The sequence below is a fragment of the Balaenoptera ricei genome, chromosome X (genome assembly GCF_028023285.1).
Source record: "Balaenoptera ricei isolate mBalRic1 chromosome X, mBalRic1.hap2, whole genome shotgun sequence".
NCBI lineage: Eukaryota > Metazoa > Chordata > Mammalia > Artiodactyla > Balaenopteridae > Balaenoptera > Balaenoptera ricei.
In genome coordinates, this window is record NC_082660.1 from 130554971 (window position 1) to 130575472 (window position 20502).

Sequence of the window (20502 nt, forward strand, 5' to 3'; positions counted from 1 at the left end):
GCCTTACACCCAGACAGTTCTCCCACGAAGAAGGAACAGCAATAGCTGGAATCACCTCATGGATTTCCCTTGTACAGGTTTCTAGGGGATCAGCAATTCAAGAGTATGGCTATGATTGTCACAGTTGAACTTCTACTTACTTCTGAAAACACAGGGGTCTTGTGGGATAATGTCAGAGGATGGGGGAGCAAATACCAGGTTAAATCACCATGATTTCTGGACTCATCCCCCAGAGAGGCTTTCCCTACACAGCAGAGGACACTGGTGCCACATGGCACACAGAAAAAGAAAATGGTTGAAGAAGTACTATTAATCAAGAGCCCTATGCACCCACTTTGTAGAGTTGTCATGAGCATTAAATGAGTTAATACAAGTAAAGCATTTATTGGGTTAGCCAAAAAGTTCGTTCGTTTTTTTCCATAAGATGACTCTAGTAGCCCTTAGTTGTCTTTAACTTCATTCGAAACAATTTTGGTGGTTGTATTGTGACAGCTGTCATATCGGCGTGCATGAAAAAAAAAAGCTTATCAAAATTGGTGAATTTTTTTGTAGCCATTTTAATATTGAAGATGGAAGAAAAAAAGCAACATTTTTGGCATATTATGCTTTATTATTTCAAGAAAGGTAAAAACGCAACTGAAACGCAAAAAAAAAAAAAAGATTTGTGTAGTGTATGGAGAAGGTGCTTTGACTGATCAAACGTGTCAAAAGTGGTTTGTGAAGTTTCGCACTGGAGATTTCTCTCTGGACAATGCTCCATGGTCGGGTAGACCAGTTGAAGTTGATAGCGATAAAATCGAGACATTAATTGAGAACAGTCAACGTTATACCACGCAGGAGATGGCCGACATACTCAAAATATCCAAATCAAGCATTGAAAATCATTTACACCAGCTTGGTTATGTGAATCGCTTTGATGTTTGGGTTCCACATAAGTTAAGCAAAAAACCTTCTTGACCGTATTTCCACAGGCGATTCTTTACTTAAACGTAACAAAAACGTTCCAGTTTATAAAACAAATTGTGACAGGCAATGAAATGTGGATACTGTACAATAATGTGGAACGGAAGAGTTCGTGGGGCAAGTGAAATGAACAACCACCAACCACACCAAAGGCCGGTCTTCATCCAAAGAAGGTGATGTTGTGTACACGGTGGGATTGGAAGGGAGTCCTCTATTATGAGCTCCTTCTGGAAAACCAAACGATTAATTCCAACAAGTACTGCTCCCAATTAGACCAACTGAAAGCAGCACTCGATGAAAAGCGTCTGGAATTAGTCAACAGAAAACGCATAATCTTCCATCAGAATAACACAAGACCGCATGTTTCTTTGATGACCAGACAAAAACTGTTACAGCTTGGCTGTGAAGTTCTGATTCATACGCCGTATTCACCAGACATTGCACCTTCGGATTTCCATTTACTTCGGTCTTTACAAAATTCTCTTGATGGAAAAAATTTCAATTCCATGGAAGACTGTAAAAGGCACCTGGAACAGTTCTTTGCTCAAAAAGATAAAAAGTTTTGGGAAGATGGAATTATGAAGTTGCCTGAAAAATGGCAGAAGGTAGTGAAACAAAATGGTGAATATGTTGTTCAATAAATTTCCTGGTGAAAAGGAAAAATGTGTCATATTTTTACTTTAAAACCGAACGAACTTTTGGGCCAACCCAATAGAACAGTGCCTGGCACACAGTAAGCCCCCGATAAATGTTAGCGGTTGTCATTGTCATTGTTGCCACCATCATCATCGTCATTGCCAACCAAGCACAAACTGAGCAAGGCTGTACTGAATGTACATTTTTTCACTTGGCATCTCCAGCAAGGGTCCTGATTGACAGCAGCAGAGGCTTCTTCACAAGGTAAGGAAGTGCCTTGGGCAATAGGAGGAAAACCGTGAAAACAGTGGCACTGCACCCAAGTAGAAGTGTTGGAGTGAAGCAGTGGAGAGTTCTTGCCGAGACTGAGGATATCTCTGTCGTCCTGATACTAGGAGCTTGCTGTGCAATCTTGGGCAAAATATTTACCCTCTCTGAACCTCAGTTTTTTCATCTGTATGTTGGAGATAGTTATGGTTGGCAGTTAGAATTCTCTCTGCCCCTTGAAAATCTATGATATAATTATATTGGGTGTAGATCACAGCAAGATGGATTTGATAACCAAATATGATACACTCCTTATAATGGAAACTGCCAAAATCATTTGAACTATTGATTTATAAAGATGGTTTTGTCAAAGAGCTTGAGAAGGAGAATCAAACTGAAAAAAACAAGTAATTACAATGTACTGCATGTCAAAAATGTTATATATGTGGAATAATAATACAACATATAACCTTTTGGGACTGGCTTTTTTGACTAAGCATAATGCCCTGGAGATTCATCTAAGACGTTGTATGTATTGCTGAATAGTATTCCATGGTATGGATGTACCACGGTCTGTTTGTCTATTCATTTGGTGGAGGGTATTTGAGTTTTCAGTTTGGGATTTTACAAATAAAGCTGCTATGAACATTTGTGTACATGTTTTTGTGTGAACTTAAATTTTCACTTATTTGGGGGTAAATATCCACGGATGCAATTGCTGGGCTGTATGGTAACTGCATGGTTAGTTGTTTTTTTTTTTTTTTTTTTTTGAGTGGTTAGATTTGTAGAATTTAATTTTAATATTTTTGAGAAAAAATTTAAATTGAGGTAACTTTGGTTTATAACTTTATATGTTTCATGTGTAGGCATGTTTAGTTTTATAAGAAACTGCCAATATTTTATTCCAGCATGGCTGTATCATATTACATTCATATCATCAATGGATGAGTGATCCAATTTCTCCACATCCTTGCCACCATTTGGTGTTGTCACTTTTTAAAATTTTAGCTATTCTGATAGGTGTTTAGTGATATCTCAACGTGGTTTTAATTTTTATTTATTTATTTATTTATTTATGGCTGTGTTGGGTCTTCGTTTCTGTGCGAGGGCTTTCTCCAGTTGCGGCAAGCGGGGGCCACTCTTCATCGCGGTGCACGGGCCTCTCACTATCGCGGCCTCTCTTGTTGCGGAGCACAGGCTCCAGACGCGCAGGCTCAGTAATTCTGGCTCACGGGCCTAGTTGCTCTGCGGCATGTGGGATCCTCCCAGACCAGGGCTCGAACCCGTGTCCCCTGCATTGGCAGGCAGACTCTCAACCACTGCGCCACCAGGGAAGCCCCTCAACGTGGTTTTAATTTGTATTTCCCTGATGGTTAATGATGTCGAACATATTTTTATGTGCTTATTTGTCATCTTTATATCCTCTTCCCTGAAATGTCTCTTCATATCTTTTGCCCATTTGTATATCCTGGAGAACAGATTAGTGGCTGCCAGGGGTTAGGGATGGGGTGGGGTGGGTGGAGGAGGAAGGTGGGTATGGTTGTAAATGACCAACACAAGAGATCCTTGTGGTGATGGAACTAGTCTGTGTCTTGACTGTAGTGATTGTCACAAGAGCCTACAAATTGATAAAATTACATAGAACTGAATACTCATGTACACACACACATGCGTGTACACACAAATGAGTACAAGTAAAATGGGAGAAATCTGAATAAGATAGGTAGACTATATCAATATCAGTATTCTGGTTGTGATCTTGTACTATAGTTCTGCAAAACATTACCATCGGGGGCACTGGGCAAAATACATGGTATCTTTCTGTATTATTTATTACAACTGCATGTGAATCTACAATTATCTCAATAAAATTTACAATTAAAAATTTAATTAGAGACAGTATCTGTATTAAATGCCTTGCTCATTTGTTCCATAAGACATCACCCTCTTACTATTAATAAAAATCTGGTAGATAGATTTTTTCAGTGGATTAGGATCATTTGACCTAGCCTAAACAGAGATGAAAGGAATAAGTAGAGTGTAGGTAACCACCTGTAATAGTTTAGGAGATCTTAGGCACCATTACTGATTAATTAATCATGTAATTTGCTTAAGATCTGTCTTCTTATGTAGCTTTTTGTATGCAAAGCCCATGTCTGCATATTTTACTTATTTATTGCCTGGCTACACGCTAGTAGATGCTCAATAAATATACTAGCTGGATGAATGAATGAATGAAAGAATGAGTGGATGAATGAATGTTGTCCCAGAGAAATTTGTCAAATGCAAATGCGAACTTCCAGAGGACAATGGAGCACAAGATTAGCAATTACAATGAGACCAAGTTTATTTGGCACCAACATGACTAGCTTTCATTTTTCTCAGATCATAAAACTAAAATATACTCATTGTAGACAATGTGAAAAACACAAAAAGTATGAAGTCATAAATAAATGATTTAATAATTTCACCACTAAGAATTACTTGTTAATGCTTTGGCTTTTTCCCTCCAGTCTTATATATGTATATTGCATACATGCGTACACATGTACACACACCTGTACACACATATTTTCTCTTTTGTGAACTGCTGTACCTGACCTTGATCTTTCTTTCCATTGGGGTCAGAGTGAGTGTTTTGCTTTTCAATTTGTATTAGCTCTTTATATATTAAGGATAACTACCTTTTGCCACATTTGTTATTAATCATTTTCTTAGTTTATTATTTGCATTTTAATTTTGTTTATGATCATGGGCATTCAGGAGTGTAAGATTTGCATTCAGGCGATGTATGGCTGTTTTTCTTAAAGAGGCAGTGCATCAGAGAGTGTAGCTTTGAGTTGGAAATTGGACTCTGCCAATTGTTAGCTGGGTGACCCTGGGCAACGAAATTACCTTATATTTCTAAGACTCAGTTTCATTACCTGTAAAATATGAATAATGATACCTAAATTATAGTTTGTCAGGGCTAGAAATAATGTCCTCATCAATAACATGGGGAATATACAGTCTCTACTTGATAGCTTTGATGTGAGAGATTCAATGAGATAATGCATACAAAAAGTTAGCACAGCTTTCAGAACCTTCCTGCCTCCGCGTTCAGACCTTGCCGCTCCAGCCTCCGGGCCCCGTCCCATCCTTCCAGCCTGCGACCAGCAGCAGAGAAAAACTAATTACATATCATTTTCTTGCCCCGTACACACTTTGAGGCGAGCAAAAAGATTACAATAAAAATTTTTTTTAATTTATTTATTTTTGGCTGTGTTGGGTCTTCGTTTCTGTGTGAGGGCTTTCTCTAGTTGCGGCGAGCAGGGGCCACTCTTCATCGCGGTGCGCGGGCCTCTCTTGTTGTGGAGCACAGGCTCCAGACGCGCAGGCTCAGTCGTTGTGGCTCACGGGCCTAGTTGCTCTGCGGCATGTGGGATCTTCCCAGACCAGGGCTCGAACCCGTGTCCCCTGCATTGGCAAGCAGATTCTCAACCACTGCGCCACCAGGGAAGCCCTACAATAAATTTAAAAATGAGGGAAATTGTGCACATCCAGGCCAGTCAGTGTGGCAATCAGATCGGTGCCAAGTTCTGGGAGGTGATCAGTGATGAACATGTCATTGAACCCACTGGCACCTATCATGGGGATAGCGACCTGCAGCTGGACCGCATCTCTGTGTACTACAATGAAGCCATAGGTGGCAAATATATTCCTCATGCTATCTTGGTGGATCTAGAACCCGGGACCATGGACTCTGTTCGCTCAGGTCCTTTTGGTCAGATCTTCAGACCAGGCAACTTTGTTTTTGGTCAGTCTGGGGCAGGCAACAACTGGGCCAAGGGCCACTATAAAGAGGGGGCTGAGCTGGTTGGCTCGGTCCTGGATGTGGTTCGGAAGGAGGCTGAGAGCTGTGACTGCCTACAGGGCTTCCAGCTGACCCACTCACTGGGCAGGGGCACAGGCTCTGGAATGGGCACCTTGCTCATCAGCAAGATCCGTGAAGAGTATCCTGACCGCAGCATGAACACCTTCAGTGTGGTGCCCTCACCCAAAGTGTCCGACACCGTGGTTGAGCTCTACAATGCCACCCTCTCCGTCCATCAGCTGGTGGAGAACACTATGAGACCTACTGCATTGACAACGAGGCCCTTTACGACATCCGCTTCCGCACCCTGAAGCTGGCCACGCCAACCTACGGGGACCTGAACCACCCCGTCCTGGCCACCATGAGTGGTGTCACCACCTGCCTCTGCTTCCCTGGCCAGCTCAGTGCTGACCTCCGCAAGCTGGCAGTCAACATGGTGCTCTTCCCATGTCTCCACTTTTTCATGCCTGGCTTTGCCCCTCTAACCAGCCGTGGAAGCCAGCAGTATCGGGCCCTCACTGTGCCGGAGCTCACCCAGCAGCTCTTCGATGCCGAGAACATGATGGCTGCCTGTGACCCCCGCCATGGCCGGTACCTCACCGTGGCTGCTGTCTTCCGTGGGCGGATGTCCATGAAGGAGGTGGATGAGCAGATGCTCAACGTGCAGAACAAGAACAGCAGCTACTTCGTGGAATGGATCCCCACCAATGTCAAGATGGCCGTCTGTGACATCCCACCCTGTGGCCTCAAGATGGTGGTCACCTTCGTTGGAAACAGCACAGCCATCCAGGAGCCGTTCAAGTGCATCTCAGAGGGGTTCATTGCCATGTTCCGCCGGAAGGCCTTCCTCCACTGGTACACAGGTGAGGGCATGGACGAGATGGAGTTCACCGAGGCTGAGAGCAACATGAATGACCTCGTCTCCGAGTACCAGCAGTACCAGGATGCCACCGCAGAAGAGGAGGAGGATTTCGGTGAGGAGGCCGAAGAGGAGGCCTAAGGCCGAGTCCCTATCACCTCAGGCTTCTCAGTCCCCTCCGCCTTCTTCCTCAACCGCCCCTTTCCTCTCCCTCAGAATTTGCGTTTTCTGCCTCTGTCTTGTTTTTTCTTTTTCTGGGGGGGGTGGTTCTAGAACAGTGCCTGGCACATAATAGGCGCTCAATAAATATCTGTTGTTTGTTGAATGTCTCCTCTCTCTTTCCACTCTGGGGAACCTAGATTTCTGCCATTCTGGGTAACCCTGTATTTCCTTCTGGTGCCCACTCCTCTCATCTGTCCAGTTAACATTTCCCTCTCTGTTTTCGAGATAACCTTTCAAGAAGCTGGGTCTCATCAAATCCCACTCAGAACCATGTGCTGGTAACCCGGATAGATGACCACCATCCTAGGCCCATGTGGTAGCCCAGGGGAAAGGAAACCAAGCAGCAGGTAGAAGTCCCTACCGGGAAGGGGTGGGGTTTTGGAGAGGGGTATCCAGGCTACTGAAGTCCTAGTTTCCAGATACCTCCCTGCTCCTCTCTCAGCTTCTGGGGAGGTGTTAACAGTATTATCTCCATTTTCAGTCTCCCTCCAAGGACTGTCCTGAGCTATTTCCTTTGCAAGGTTCTGGCCACCACACTGTCAAGGGGGATCCTTCCCTCTTCCACTTTACCTCCTTCATAATGTTGGATTCCTTCCTTTCCCCTGGTCAGAAAAGGGGGTCAAGAGGAGCAAGAGAGAGACTAGCCTTGGTCTCTAAGCCTCCAGAAAGCCCCTCCCCAGCCTTATCTTTTCTTACAGAAAAAAATGAATATCAGCCCTTCTGTACCTATATGGAAAGCTATGTGCTGCCACCTAAATGTCATTCCCCAGAGAGGGGACAGGGCACCCTCCATCTTTTGGCAACATCTCATCTCTTACTTTTGCTATTGTCTTCCCCCTACCCTTGGTTTTGTCCTATTCTACACTTCAGATTTCTATTGTGTTGAACTTGCTGCTTTTTTTCATATTGAAAAGATGACATTGCCCCAAGAGCCAAAAATAAACAGAAATTGGAAAAAAAAAAGTTAGCACAGTACCTGGCACATGATGTGTTCAATGTTAGCTATTATTCCTCTACTGAATTTACCCATAGGAATTCTTTTTCATTCTGCTGGAGAATACCCATCTATATTTTTTATCATATATATATATATATATATATATTTTTTTTTTTTTTTTTAAACTGTTAACTATTTTTTCCTTTGTCTCTTTAATCCATTTGGAATTTGTTTTGGAGTGATGTTGTAGCTCTCCACCTGAATCACTGCACAATTTATTGAATGGCTATCTTTTGTTGGTTGAAATATCCCCTAGCTTTTTTGTCATTTCTGAGAATCTGAGATGTTTTGTAAACTTTGCTTCGATGTTTCTGAGAGCTGATGCATCAGAATCTGGTGTGGGTATAGATTTGCGACAAGGTCTTCATGATGGAAGTTTTTTGCAACGTTACCTCAGTAAAAATAATTGTAAATGGTACAACACATTTTCTACTCAGAAGAACTGTTTGGTAATCGTTTGGGGTTTGGCTAAGCTAGAACCCTGCTCCCCAAAATGGACCTGCAATATCAGCATAGTGTGGGAGCTGGTTAGAAATGCAGAATCTCAGGCCCTGCTCCAGACCTGCTGAATCAGAATCTGCATTTTAGCAAGAGCACATAAAAGTCTGAGGAATACTAAGCTAGACCACACTTTAATATCTATAAAGACGCACATATACACACACACACTTTTTTTTGCAAAGTAATGCATATCATTGTATAATATTTGGAAATCCTAGTTAAGTGTAAAATAAAAATTACATAGAATCCAACCACCTAGCGTTAGCTCCTGTGAATATTGTATTTTTCTCGAGAATTTTATTCATTATTTTTTAGATTGGCATTTCAGTGTACATAAGGCTGTGCATCCAGATAATTACCTGGCATTTCCACATGTACCAAATATTCTTTGAAATAATGGTTTTTAGTGGCTGCCTGATGATCCATCCTATGGATAAGGCTTCATTTTCTCAGCCATAACTCCACTGTTAAACAGTCAAGTTGTTTCTATCTCTTTGGTATTGTGCTGTGAACATTCTTGTACATGCATTTTGAATAAATATCTGCTTAACTCCTAAAGATAGAGTCGTACAGGATTAAAGAGTAGGAATGATCGTAGGAATATTGATACATATAGACTAATGGGTGCAACAATTTACCCTTCACGGCAGTGAACAAACATGCCTGCTGTGGTATCTCTTCTGGCCAGCATTTCTTTAAGTTCTTGATTTTGAAATGATTATAGATTCATAAGAAGTTGGAAAAGCAGTACTAGAGTCCCTTGAGCCCTTCACCCAGCCTCCCAATGGTGACATCTTATATAACCATAGTACAGTATCAAAGCCAAGAAATTGACATCCATTGGTACAGTACTGTTAATTAGACCACAGATCTTATTCAGATTCTCACCAGTTTTTATGTGCACTTGTGTGTGCGTGTGTGTGTGTGTAGCTCTAGGCCGTTTGATTCGTATATAGAGTTGTGTAATCACCATCGTTGTCAGGATATGGAAGTGTTCTCTCACTGCAAAGGAACTCCCTTGTACGGCCCCTTTAAAGTCACGCTCATCTCCTGCTTCAGTCCCTGTCCCCTGGCAACCATTAATCTCTTCTTCATCTTTATGGTTTTGTCATTTCAAGGGTGTTATATAAATGCAAGCATACAGTATGTAACCTTTTGAAATTCGCTTTTTTTCACTCAGAATGATGCACTTGAGATCCATTCAAGTTAATGCATGTATCAATATTTCATTGCTTTTTATTGCTGAGTAGTATTCCATTATGGGTATGTAACAGAGTTTGTACCAGGGATATTTTGGTTGCTTCCACTTTTCAACTACTATGAATAAAGCTTCATGAACATTCATGTATAGGTTTTTGAGTGGACATAAGTTTTCATTTCTCTGAGATAAATGCCCAAGAGTGCAATTGTTGGGTTGAATGGTAAATGGATATACAGTTTTATAAGACACTGCCATACTCCCTTCTAGAGTGGCTATTCCATTTTACATTCTCACCAGCAATGTACGAGTGATCCAGTTTCTCCACATTCTTACCACTTTTGGTGTTGTCACTGTTTTTGATTTTAGCCATTCTGATAGGTAGGTAGTAATACCTTAATGTACATTTCTCTACTGACCAACCTTGCATACTTTTCCATGTGTTTATTTGTCACCCACAGCTTCTCTTTGGTGAATTGTCTGTTCATTTCTTTTGTATAATTTCTCATTGGATTTTTACTTTTTACTGTTGAATGTTAATAGTATTTATATACTCTGTTTAAGGTCCGTAGTCTAGTTCACAGTGTTTTACTGATGTCAGTTTCCTGATTTTAATATTGTAGTAGAGTTATAGAAAATGTCGCCATTGGTGGAGACTGGGTTAATAGTTCTGAGGCTCTGATACTCAAGCGGTTAACTTTTTCAGATATGGTGTTTGCAGATATTTTCCCTGGTTTGTAATTTTGGGTTTTATCCTCCTAACAGAGTCTTTGCTCTTTAAAAACAGAGCAAAATTTTTACACAGTTTACTGAGAAGAATAGACAAGAAGCTGCAAGTGGAGTGTGGAGAGATGCTCGACTGATAGCTCTTTTGTAGTGTATGTAAGCAGACGTGCAAATATTCCTCATCACCTTAGTGGTATTGCTCTGATCTGGCCTCATCTGCCTCGGTTGCAGAGCCCACTCTGCTTTGAGATTCCTCTCTTGGGCAGGAAGTATATAAAGTCTCCCTACCTCAGACGGCCTTCAGCTTCTCGTCCAGTTCCATTCTTTCTGCTCGATGTTTTTCGATCTCTTGTTGTATAAGACTTCTGCTTGGCTTAATGCCTCCAGAAGCCTGGGTTCCCAGCCTCTCCCTGATGGCTGGCACTGACCCAATGCCAGTCTCCTTCCTTTGCTTACTCTTCTGGTCTTGGCTTCTAACACACCTGATCTGCAATGTCTGCTAAGCTGAACTAGAATCACCAAAACCGTTGTAATATATAGCTGCACAGACTAGTAAAATGGTGAATTTAACACTAGACATCTTAGGCTGGGAAAAAGTGAAAGATTAAGTTCCAATCTATATGACAGTTAAAGTTGAGGATGGCATCTCTGCCTCATCCATCCATGATCAAGGATAAAAACACAGAGGGTATGTGAACAAGGCACTGCATCTTATAGCGTCCCTGCCATTCTCTACTTGAAAGAAGAGAAAATGTGTGAGAAAGGCAAGCAAATCAATGGGGGACAATGATCATATTTATTCTCAGTTCAGTTGTCTTGAACCATATCCAGAGCCAGGATCAGCTTTTGTTGATGAACATGATAAATCCTACAAATGAACAGTCATTAATTAGAGGAAAATGCATTCCTCTTGCCTTTCTTCCAATTCCAGACTTACAGCCATTCTGTGAATGGAAGAAATATTTCAAGAATGCCAGCAGATCTCTTCCCAACTCTGCCTTCAGTGACATGATGTTGGTAACCTGAATCACCCATGGTGGGAATATTTACACCATGAAATCAGCAAACACTATATATCAGGGCTTTATTTTCTCTTTGGGAGTCAGTTGATCAACATATAGCAGTTCACTACTGGGTGCCTACCAGTGGGTATTGTGTGCACTCTGGGAGATGAGACACAATCTTGCTCTTGCGGACCTCAACGTCTAGGAGTCACAATCCCCTTCTGGAGCCCAAACCTCTTCTGTCAGCTCTTCTCTTCAGTGGTCTCACCCTGGCCCACCTTTTCCTTCCTTTCCCTCTTCTCAGCCTTTCCTCTTTGCTTTTGGGAGCTCCCTTTTCATTGTGAAGGAGCTTCCTTATAATCTCAGACTTTCTTTAACCACCTCTAGCATCTCCCTGCCTTGATTGAAGGTTGGATTTCTGAGGGTAACCCCCCCTTTTTTTTTTGCAACCCTCTCAAGTGGAGCCCAGGCTCCCACGCCCCAGCCTATGGATCTCAAGGAGCAGCTTCCATTCTGTCGGCTTTCAGTGGCTGTTTCCAGACCATCATTACACCACTTTTATTCAACGGTCCCTCTTCGAGTTCTATCCAGTTAGACTACCTCCCTTTCATTAACCCAGAGAGGGAACACAGTAGGAGGAGCAGAAGATTTTGACGTGGGAGGTACTGGTGGGACCAGGTACTGGTGGGAGGTTCTGCTAGGATGTCCAGGTAGAAGATGTTCAGCCAGATATTGGCAGTGCAGCTACCAAGGGTCTTTGTAAGCCAGCAACTTTGTGGGATTTTCCTGGGATCAGTATGGGGGATTCATTTCCTCTTCCTACTTTTCTACCCATAGCACTGGATAAGGAAAAGACAATGGTCTGCCAGAGATAAGGCAAGATTTTGTTTTATTCTACAGATCATCAAGTTAAAATGAATTTATATTCAGTGATGTTTCAGTAATATATATTTTATTTTCACTTTTCAAAAATTGAGGATCCATTGGTATATGGCATACAGTGGTGGTTCACAAATCATATTGCCTTTCAGAATCATCTGGGGTATGTATAAAACAGTTCACATCCTTGGCAACAGAATATACTTAGCATTCCCAAGTGTTCACTTAACTGGAAATAATATTTTCTGGCTATTCTGATTAATTAAAGTACACTTCAGTGCATAGATCCAGGACAGCAGAATTAAAGATTGTACTTTGACAACCACAATCTTCCTGTTTCACCACAAATAACACAGGTAAGAAGAGAGGGAATCACAGTCTCCACTGGGACCTGTCCCCCTTTCAACACGTGCAAGCTCATCCTGAGAATGCCTACCCCAGTTTGATACAGGCACTTTAGCATCTCCCCTCTTGTTTTCCCTGGAGCACACTGGATGACATTATAACACCAAGAACTTTTTGACAGATTTCTTAGGGAAAAAATCCTCACCTAATAGCGTTATTTTCCCCATCCTACCAATTTCTGTCTAAATGCTTTCAAATTCTGAAAGAGCAAGGCAAGAACATGATACAGTTATCAGTCTAAGTACTTTCAATGCAATCTTCTGTCACCAAAGTGGTTTTTGTTGTTCTTTTATCAGCAATCCAGATTTTATAAAGTGTGTGCTATATTAATAATAGACCAGGTTGATGAGTTCCCTTGCTATCAATCCATTTACTGAGCAATCATCATTACAAACCACTTAATCTCCATTGTGACAGCTTGTGATAACGCCAGAAGAACTTCCATGATTAATTTACAATCAGTTTGCAATCCATATACATCAAACAGATAGTGCATGTAGTAACATTTGCCACAGTTAATGAAAGAAGTGAAGGCAGCAAAACAGCTTCATTATGATGTGGAAATGCACCATTCTAGGGAGAAATAAGGATTTGAAGTAGATTCATGTATCTAGCTCATAAGGAATTCTCCCTGTATCTTTTGGGTTGTACATGCCATTCAGCCTTACACATCATTACCTCATGAATATTTAGCATCCTAAAAGATATTGACCCCGTTTTATAAGTGTAGAAATCCAGGCACAGAAAAAAGTTTGTCAGCATCCTATAAATAAGTAGCATATAACTTTACATTCTTGATGCTAAGCTAGCTTCTGAGTGGTATTGATGTGATAGAAATGTAAACCCAGACGACAGTTGTAAAGGCTTGGAGGAAACCTGGAGACATTTTATTTTTCATTTCTTTTGCAAAAATCTATTAGGATGAGATGCAGTATAAAATAGTGGTTGAGAGCATGGCCTTGAACATGACACCATCTGGGTTCAGATTTTGGTTCCAACATTTCTTAGTTGTGTGATATTTGACAAGTAACTTGATTTCTATGTGCTTTAGTTTCCTCATCTGTAACAATAGGGAAGATGGTGATAATGGTGAAGACTGCATCATTGTATTGCTAAGAAAATTAAACAGTATTTGAGGTGCTTAGAACAGTGTCTGGCACATATTAAGTGCTGTATAAGTATCAGCTTATATATATAAAGATTTTGCAGATCCCCTAACTCATTTAAGTGTCTTCTGATTGACTTTTGTAGCATGTCTAAACCGACTGTTTTGCTTTATTTGTCTTGTTCTATCCAGAAGAGATAGTCATTCTCATTTCTATGTAGTCCTCCTTCATGTACTTCTTCAAGTTCCCTCCTAGACTTTCTTGCTTCAGGTTTAAATAATTACAGATCTTTTCATTTTTCATTGTAGCACGTATTTTCCTATACCTTAATCATCTCTTTCTTGGGCCTCTAACTCATTCTCAGAAACTATTTTTCCCATTGAGTGAGTATGACTCTGGATGGCTTTTATAATGGAATAATGGCCTTTCAAAACTTATGAAAGGCCCATGAGAGATTGTGTAAGGCAGTGCTCCTCAAAATGTGGTGTGCTTCAGAATCTCCTGTGTCTCTCAGTACAGATAAGGATGCTTTGGATCGACTCTGAAAATTCTGATTCAGGAGGTCTGTTGGGGGGCTCCGACAGCAGTATTTTTCAAAAGCTTACAGGTGATTCTGAAGTATTGGGTTGGCCAAAAAGTGCGTTTGGGTTTTTCCATAAGATGTCACAAAAAACCCGAACGCACTTTTTGGCCAACCCAATAGAAGGGTTGAGAGCCACTGCACTAGGGTATATGCTTCCCTATAGACAGAACCATCCATAACTACTGGGTTCAAATAGTCAAAAGAGACTCCTCCATGGGAAGCTGGAGCTTAATTAGTCAATCATTACAGTCCTGTGTTCTCAAAGGCTCTGTGATTATTATCATCATTATTAACAGTATTTAAAATGGAATAATAAATGATTAACATTTATATAGTACTTAGTATGTATCATGCAATGTTCAAAGTACATTATGTTGACATACATAAATCAAGGCATTTAGTCTCCATAACCCTATGGAGGTAGGGGCTCCCTATCTTATCTTATTCAGCAGAACTACCTACCATCCTTGTTTTCAGGTACAGAAACAGAGATTCAGAGAAGATACTAGCTAACCTTATTGACCACTGACCCTCTGCCAGGTGCTGAGCTCAGTGATTCCTGCACAGGCACTTAATTCTCACAACAATTAATGAGGTGACACCACCACGATAGGAGCCCAGGCTTTCACTGATCTAAAAGTCTGTGGGCTTTGCTTGTCAAAATAGGTTATTGGCTTTTCTTTCAATAATATGGAGAGTAATTATGGGAGTATAACTGTCACTGACTTGTAGACTCTTTCATGATGAGATAAAGGAATTGGGAAAGATGACATTGTTTGAAGCCCTGTCTTGATGAAAGTGGGAGAAGTTTCATTCAATATATTCTGGAGATAGGTCCCCCTAAGTGCGAATCCAGTAACTTAAGGCAGAAACCTCTATCATGCCTCGTTCAAAGGGGTGCTTACAGAAATGTGCTTGAAACCCTGGACTTTTTTTTTTATTAAAAAAATTTTTTAAAGATCTTTATTAGAGTATAATTGCTTTACAATGGTGTGTTAGTTTCTGCTGTATAACAAAGTGAATCAGCTATACCTATACATATATCTCCATAGCCTCTCCCTCTTGCATCTCCCTCCCACCCTCCCTATCCCACCCCTCTAGGTGGTCACAAAGCACCAAGCTGATCTCCCTGTGCTATGCAGCTGCTTCCCACTAGCTATCTATTTTACATTTGGTAGTATATATAAGTCCATGCCACTCTCTCACTTTGTCCCAGCTTACCCTTCCCCCCTCTATGTCCTCAAGTCCATTCTCTACGTCTGTGGAAACCCTGGCTTTTTAAGAGAATGAAACTGTAGAGGACGCTCCCTGGCTGAGAATTTTCACTTACTAAGTCCTGAAAATATCGTGAAACAAACCTCAGAACACATGACAAAAAGTGTTGTGATGCATCTAGTTATAAGAGGCAATACTGTTGGGTGACAAAATATTGAAATTTAGGGAAATATTTTTGATGGATTAAGGAGACAGAAAACCCTTGAACTTGGAACTGCACTGGGAAATCTATTCACTTATGCACTATTTGGGAGGCTTAGTCAGGATGAGAAGGATTTTGAATTTTTCCTCTAGGAATTGTGTGGTCTAGAGACAAGATAGGAAAGCTCTTGCTGTAGTTCTTGGAGTGCCTCGAAGACTAACGATACTGTTCTCTTGGGCAGAGTTTTGGATTGTGGGTAGCTGCATTTTGGGACTGTACATGATTCTACAGACTCAAAGTGGAAAAAATTTTCTTTGGGATACAGGCATTTGTTGTCCTCCAATAAAAATAATATCATAAAAAAGCATAGACAACATTAATAAGAAGTAATAATAGATAAATAGATGTGTGGAATAGTATACAATAAATAAATAATCTGCCAATGCATAGAAGGGAGGAAGGAAGGGAGGGAGGGAGGGAGAGAGAGAGAGAGGGAGAGAGAGAGAGAGAGAGAGGGAGAGAGGGAGGAGGGAGGGAGGGAGGAAAGAAAAAGAAAGAAAAGAAAGAAAGAAAGAAAGAAAGAAAGGAAGAAAGAAAGGAAGAAAGGAAGGAGAAAAAAGAAAGAAAGAGAAGGAAGGAAGGAAGGAAGGAAAAGAAGCCCAACAGGGGAAAAAGAACAAATAAAGTGGCAAAGGTCACATCCATCTGTGGTGATGAACATGGGCTCCTTTGCAGGAAAGAGTGGTATTTTGGGGAGAGGGCAGACTCCTTCCTACCCAAAGTGTGATCTGCAGACTAGCCATATTGGCCTTACCTGGGAGCTTGTTACAATGCAGAATATCAGGCCCCATCCTAGACCTACTGAATCAGGCACCTGCATTTTAACAAGCTCGGCAGATGATTTGTTTTCACATTAAACTTTGAGAAGTACTGGGGTAGAAGACTTATTTAAGGTCTCTCTTATGTTTGTGTTTCCTCTAGGAGAAAATCCCGTTTTGTGGGGGGAAATGAACCTCTTGAGTGGTGATTGTGGAGACCAATCTTGGAAAAATCATGGAAGCCTATGCTGTCTCCTTTTCTGGTCCTGACAGTGAAAGAAAAACCAAGCAATGGCTAGGCCTTTCTATTTACATTACTCTACATTTTGTAAATAGGATATACAAAGATCCTCATTACCCTCATTCTCCACAAACATCTATTGGCAAGGCTTTGTGGACGTGGCAGTTACTTGGTTGTGACAGCTTTGTTCATAGCTGAAAAGTACTGAGAAGAATTGCTAAATTGGCTTCAAACTTGGGGTAGGTGAGGAACTGCTGGGGGGAGTTAAGTGAAGTTGGTAAAGAATCATTCTGACAGGATAGGTGTTAAGACTAAACAATTGTGTGATGGCGTGGGACCCTGGAGCATTGCTGTAATTGAAAACCTGAATCTCCCTTTTGTAACCCAAGTTGACAGTGATGGCTTCATAGTTGAAAGTATTCTAAAGTTGTTTTCAGAATATATAGGGATTTTTTCTTATAGTAAAAGGCACCAACATGAAACCTTTTGTTTTTATTCAGTAGACTGTTGATAAACGGGATGTGTGTGGCTTTCTCGTCACGGGAATGAATGAAAATACCAGCTACACGGTTTGGGTTCTGACTGTGGTTAAATGTATATTTTAGTAAAAAAGTGGTACTGGCAGTAAAAAATTCAAGGAATTTGGAATTCCCCCTAGCACTGGGAATGGAGCTGTGCTTCCAAATATGACACTATTTTGAAGGGCTTCCCAGAACCAAAGAATACCATGAAACATGACTTATATGTATAAGTCAATTGTTATATTGAGTCAGTTCCTAGATGGTATCTACAGATAATAGCTGGACTTAGGATCCTCAATAAAATTATAAAGTTTGTAGACAGTCTTGCTAAGTCTGTGACCTCCAGCTACTCAGCCAAGGCTGCAGTTTCTTAACAATACTTTGGAGGATGAGATCAGGATTTGAATCCAGATCCAACTTACTTGAGACCTCACAATCATGTTTTCTATAAGAGAGTCATGAGCAATGAATGAATGACCTTATTTGGTTACACCTCCTGAAAAGAACTGAAGAATTATCTACTTACATCTAGGAAAACCTATCAGTCAACCAATGAGCCAATCTACCAATTATCCAGCCAATTTACCTGAATACCAATCAACCAACCAACCAACCAGCCAAATCAGTTGAATCCCACAAGACAAATTCTTAAGCTCTTAAGATCCCTGCTCTTGAGGAGGAGATAGACATTTGAAGAAATCATCATAATATTATATGATAAATGGTAAAATAGAGGAAACCGTGTTTTCTGCCTGAAAATAGTGGTGAGGTAGAAGGGGACAGGTTCAGGTAAAACACAGAAAGGAGATGACATTTCAACTTTGCTTTGAAGAATGAATCTGAATGGTGAGATAAACCTTTTAAGACCTAGGTGACTGCATGAGCAAGATCATGGAGGCATCAAAGCCCATGGTTTAGAGAACAGTGAGGATTGTGGATAACATGGGTGTGAGAAAGTCATGTCCTGTAAGTGTCAAATTCCATGTGCCTAAATAGGTTAATCTGAGCTCACACTACAGCTGTTCTATGGCTGGATTTCTCTAGAATAACCTAATCAGGCTTGAAAAATTTGTCATTTCCCACATGGAAGGATTTAGACACCTACTAAGTCAAGTGTCTTCATCTGAATATTGAGGGGTTTGAGTAGCTAGATCAACTCGAAGCGCTCTTCCAGCCCTGCCATTTTCATACAAGTTTATGTATGAAAGGTGGACAATTGCATAGAAACACTTAAACCTTAAAGGAAGGAAGGTATATTTCAAGCTGAAATGTATCACTAGACGTTTGAATCTGTTCTTGATTTCTGTCTCTGTGTCACAGCCCTAAGATATTAGTTTGAACTCTTTGGTAGTTCTTAACTTTTATAAAAATGCTAAGGAGTGTGTATTGCCAACTTTTTTCTCTATGTTTTGTTTACTTTTTCTGGTTTAAAGAATGGGTTGTAATGAAAATATATTCAAGTGTCCCTGGTGTGTATGGCATTGTGCTGATTTGCAGGAGACCTCTTAGCTGCATGATGATTAGAAATAAGAAAGAACTCAAGGCCATAGAATAGAGAGCTGTTATAAAATGTCAGTGAAGATGATTCATCATAGCAGATGACCAGGCTTATCTTCAGGCATATTGACCAGGAGGAAATTTACCTGTGATACCTTCTAACTTCCCCTTTCTATACTGTTGTCATGTTCATTTTCACTTCTCTTGGATAGTACCATGTAATCATCTGGAGAGAAGAGATATTTTTGGTAAGGAATTCATTGGAATCACTTGAATATCATTACATGGATAACTACTTATTATACCTACTTACATGTTGAGCCTTGGAGAGGCTGACCTGCTTACAAGATAGTCAGATGTCTTGAAAAAGATTCCCTCCTTAACCAGACTTTGATCAGATTCCTCTGAGCTCTCTTCTCCATTCGGCCTTGACCTTGGCCTGCCTAGCCCAGTTTTAGCAAAGAATCTTGCTAAGCCAATTTATCGAGAACACCCTCATTTTTGATATCTAATCAAGCTCTTTTCTCCCATCCCTTATGTATGATCAGGCTCCTCATCCTCCACCCTCTATATCTAAGTCTTTGGCCTGCCTTTAGCAAGAATTCTATTAAGTCAGTTTAGTAAGAATCTCCCTACCCTTGATATCTAGTTAAGTTACTTAGTAATTTATCCACTGACCTCTTCACTCTTCTCATTGGCTATAAATTCCCAACTGTCTTTGTTGTATTGGGAACTGAGTCCAGTTTCTCTTCCTTATTGTAATAGTCTCTCCCCTATTGCAATAATCTTGAATAAAGTCTTCATTACTATTTTAACAAGTGCCAGAATAATTTCTCTTTGACAGTCTGCATGAGTCTTTCCAGTAGGCAGAATTCTAAGATTAGCCTCCATGACCTTCACCTCCCACCCCCTGGGTGTTACTACCATGGTTATATTGTCACATGGCAAAAGGAATTTTGCAGGTGTAATTAAGGAAGGTTACTAACCAGTTGACCTTAAGATAAGGAAATTGTGGAGGCTGGCCTAACCTGATCATGTGAGTCCTTTAAAAGCAGAGAGTTTTTTCCATCTGGTAGCAGAAGAGGAAGTTGTACAGATTCAAAGAATGAGAAAGGATTCAATGTTCTACTGCTGATGTGAATATGGAGGAGCTGTGTAGAAAGGATCTGAGAGTGGCCTCTATGAGCTGAGAGTGGTCCATGGCCAATAGCCAGTAAGAAAATGGGACTTCAGTCCTATAGCTGCAAGGAACTGAATTCTGCCAACAACTTCAATGAACTTGGAGGTAGATTCTTCTGCCAGAACCTCCAGATAAGCGCCCAGCCCATCTCACCTTGGTTTTCCAATTGTCGATACCTTGATTTTGACCTTGGGAGACCCTAAGCAGAGAACCCAGATGAGCCTGCCTAGACTTTTGAATTACAGAACAGTGAGGTAATAAATGTGTGTTGTTTTAAGCCACCACGTTTGTGGTAATTTGTTACACGGCAATAGAAAACTAATGTATCTTGTTCATGTATCAGGGAGAGGATTGATTGACTGCCAACTTCCAGTCAGCTCTGCAGTCCTCTCTATATGGCATGAAACCATAAGGCCAGGTTTTCCTTAAATTCAATCATCTCAGCTCCCTTATTTAAAAGATAGGTAAACTTCACTGTCTAGGATTTCTTGTGGCATGAGCCATTGAAAATAGAAGTCAGCCATGTTTATAACAGAAACTCATTCACTGAAGAAATATTTATTGGAGGTCTACTATGTATCAGTACAAAGTGCTCAGTGATATATAAAATCATTCAGGATATGATTGGG

The 20502-nt window shown here is 40.8% G+C and overlaps 1 pseudogene; it reads left to right on the top strand.

Moving 5' to 3' along the window:
- The first annotated feature begins 5381 nt into the window (after positions 1-5381).
- LOC132356901 (tubulin beta chain-like) lies at positions 5382-6807 on the top strand (annotated as a pseudogene).
- Positions 6808-20502: the final 13695 nt, after the last annotated feature.